We start from the raw sequence: 3932 nt of genomic DNA on the forward strand, positions 1-3932 counted from the left end.
AACACAGCTCACTGGTGATTCGCAGTCAGAACTGTTTGCAGTTGTTTGTTTCCCAACAGGGAACGAAGTGTTGGCTTCTTCATATTTATACTATATTTTAGCCCTTTCAGCCTTTTCCACTCAGTCACTTACCAGAACATGTCAGTTAAGTCTGAGGGTTCAGAGCTCGGGCCTTAGGGGGGACTTTGGTATTGGACAGACAGACATCAATTACATGGCTGTTCCTGTAGTTATTAGCTTGTTGGGTTCAACTAACTGGGCATATTTAGTAATAAAATTATAAACCCGACAAGTGACAGGGATATGCGTTTTGACAAAGAATGGGGGGATTTTGTAGCAGTAATGTAGCAGAGACGCAGCAGTCTTTGTTGTTGTCATGACTGGGAGCAGATCAGGACCACTGTGTGGATAACTTCTTTTAACGTTTAGTGTTGTTATCCTGTTTCCTGATTCCGTCTTACACAAAGCACTTTGTTTGCTTTGTGTGCTTCTTATGGTTTCTTTTGCACTGTCTCTATTGTATTTTTTATGGATTTTATACTTTTATTTATTCATTTTTTATTGAATATTTGGACGTTTGTTACGTGTGAGTCGTTTAATGACAAAATAAGACCAAACCAAGATCTGAGTTTTTCCACCATCACATTAGTTACCTATTTCTCTTTTTTTCTTTCTTTTTTCTTATATTTTTGCCTTTATTTTCATAGTAGAGTGAAAGATAGACAGGAAAGTCAGGGAGAGAGGTGGGATGACATGCAGCAAGGGTCCAGGGTCAGACTCCAATCCATGGCCACTGCAGTAAGGACTAAGCCTATGTGGTACGTGCTGTACCAGATGAGCCTCCGAGATGCCCCAGTAACCTATTTCTCATGTCCCTTTGTCCCTCCAGAGCTCCGACAGCAACATGTCTGTAAGGAGGAAGAGATTCTCACAGACCAGCAACTATGTAAACAGGAGGATCCAGAGCCTCCACAAATTAAAGAGGAAAAGGAGGAACTCTGTACCAGTCAGGAGGGAGAGCAGCTTGTACTGAAGAAAGGGACTGATACCTTTATATTGACTCCTACTAATGAGGAAAATGACCGAAGTGAACCAGAAGCAAACAGAGACCACCAGCTCCTCTCTCACAACACTCCTGTAGCTAAGAAACAAGATCAGAAAAGAAGGAAGCATGTGGACCCAGGATCAAAGAGTCGTAAAACTCGGACAGGTAAAAACTCTTTAAAATGTCACACATGTGGAGCAGTTTTTAAAAATAAGTACAATTTGAAAGTACATCAAAGATGCCACACAGGTGAGAAGCCATATTCTTGTAGCACCTGTGGGAAAAAATTCACTCGGACATCAACATTGAAAGATCATTTAAAAACCCATACAGGTGAGAAGCCATATTCTTGTGACACCTGTGGGAGAAAATTTAGTCGGACATCAAGATTGAAAGATCATTTAAAAAGTCACAGAGGTGAGAATTTATATTTTTGTAAAATATGTGGAAAATGTCTAAGATCAAGCTCAGGCCTGGTGGTCCACATGAGAACCCACACAGGGGAGAAGCCGTACACCTGCAACACCTGTGGGAAAAAATTTAGTATCAAGGCTGACTTGACTAAACATACAAGAACCCACACAGATGAGAAGCCATATTCTTGTGAAGAATGTGGGAAAGGTTTCACTACTCGTTCAATCTTGTTGGTTCACATGAGAATCCACACAGGTGAGAAGCCTTATTTTTGTGCAACATGTGGGAAAGGTTTCAGAACTTGTTCTGCATCATTGGTCCACATGAGAAACCACACAAGTGAAAGCCCATACACCTGTAACATCTGTGGAAAAAAATTCAGTAACAAGTCCGACTTCAGTAGGCATACAAGAATCCACACAGGTGAGAAGCCATATTCTTGTAGCACCTGTGGGAAACAATTCACTCGGACATCAACATTGAATGATCATTTAAAAAATCACACAGGTGAAGAGCCATATTCTTGTGACACCTGTGGGAAAAAATTTAATCGGCCATCAAAATTGAAAGATCATATAAGGAGTCACACAGTTGAGAATTCATGATTTTGTGAAACATGGAATAAGTCTCAGATCAAGCTCAGGACTGTTAATTCACATGAGAACCCACACAGGTGAGAAGCCGTACCCCTGTCACATCTGTGGGAAAAGGTTCATTCAGAACTCAAACTTGGCAAGACATGTAAGAATCTATACAAACACAAAGTCATAATTCATGAACATGTGGGGGAATTATCAGACTTAATGGGGAATTGACAATCCACATGAGAAGAGCCTTGAAAAATGATCTTTGAAAAAACTTTGTTTTATAGTGAGTGCATAGTTTCTAAGATGTAAGCATTTAAACGACTGAAATTCTTGATTTTTTTTTTTTTTTTTAATGCTCTACCAGTTATATGTAGATCTCTCTAAGTCTGTAACGTCAAAGGTGAGAAACCCCTCAAATGCTGTTGTGTCATTTATATGGTCATCTTACCATCAAGTCTCTGTCTAGAGCATGTCCTTTCTTTTTGTAATTTTGTGATTTAATCAGTTTGATATAATTTTTGTTTAAGAGGTGATGCACAAACACAAGTTGTAGAAGATGAACTACATTGTTTTGTAAAAGGTGCTATACAAATAAACTGACTTTTGTCAAAGAATTTCAACAATGAAAATGTTCCAGGCAAGAGCTTGAGGCAAGTTCACCTGGATGCTCTTAGATGGCAAACCAAGCCTCTTGAGGTTAGTCACATGAGTGTGTTGCCATAATTTCTCAAAGATATGTGTAAGGATGGCATCCTTCAGGGTGAAGATCACTGTGACAGTTATCAGTTGGTCTCATAGAGCCGTACCTTAAGACTTTTCTTCAGAATTCAATAACAATATTAAACAGGTGTTTTAATATTGCAGGTCACCAGCTGGGGGTGAAGTTAAAATATGTTATAATATGGTTTGGTAGTTTTATCAATGAGCATGTCTCATATTGAACATGCATATTTACACAGGCATCATGTATCTTACCTGAGTACGACATTGACTGTCCTCAGATTTCCATGACTGCATATAAATGATACACATGAAGTAATGAACACCTAAAGTCAAGGTTCTGTAAACGGTCGTCACTGCCACTAGATGTCGCACTAGACTACTAGCATCTCAGACCAAAACAAATGCTTCTTCAGACACGCCCTTGGCCTCCGTTTAAACCCTTAAACCCTCGCCGTCACGTTGTACACTAAACTTTCTACTAGAAGATATTTCACTGTGCCGTTTCACCTGTGGGTAGTGCCTCTGTGTTTATAAACTTTGGGAGGACCAACAGTTTAACAGGAGAGACTCCAGTGCCAGACCCTAACTCAGAAGTTCACTAATATGTATTTGCTCTGAGACCGGAAACCAAGACAGGGAGCAAAGAAACTCAGATTACTACACACAGAGAGGGGAAGCGGCTTCATTCTCTAGTCAGGACGCCATTACTCCACTACATCTTTACATAGAAAGTTGTTGTTTACTGCTCTATTATTCTTTGAAATCTAATTTAAGAAACATTTTAACAAATAAATTCTGAGGTTTTTGTACTTTTAGTCACTTTATTTTCTTCTTATTACTTCCACTTTCCTACATTTTACCACCAAATGTTTTATCTTTAGACCACTACATTTACTATACTGGACAACTGCAGTTACTTTGGTGAATATATTTTCACACATAACAGCTTAAAATTAATGTGGAAGTACAGAGAAAATTACATAATTTCCCTCTGAAATGAAACAGCGCAGATAATAATCGAACTCACGTCCACTTCCGGAACTTAACAGTGTGACACACAGCGGAAGTAGACAATGAAAGCGCGCGAGTGGTGTTAGCTCTAAGGATGTGTGGATTTAGCCTGAAGACAGTGGTGTAGTTGTTTTACAGAATACTAACATTGA

General features: G+C 39.2%; 1 pseudogene; it reads left to right on the forward strand.

Annotated features, from left to right (window-relative positions):
* Positions 1–6: 6 nt before the first annotated feature.
* On the forward strand, positions 7–2660 carry LOC111651590 (uncharacterized; annotated as a pseudogene).
* The last annotated feature ends 1272 nt before the right edge of the window (positions 2661–3932 follow it).

The sequence above is a fragment of the Seriola lalandi genome, unplaced genomic scaffold (genome assembly GCF_002814215.2).
Source record: "Seriola lalandi dorsalis isolate HSWRI2012SDOR001 ecotype SW California unplaced genomic scaffold, Sedor1 jcf7180002053698, whole genome shotgun sequence".
Lineage (NCBI taxonomy): Eukaryota > Metazoa > Chordata > Actinopteri > Carangiformes > Carangidae > Seriola > Seriola lalandi.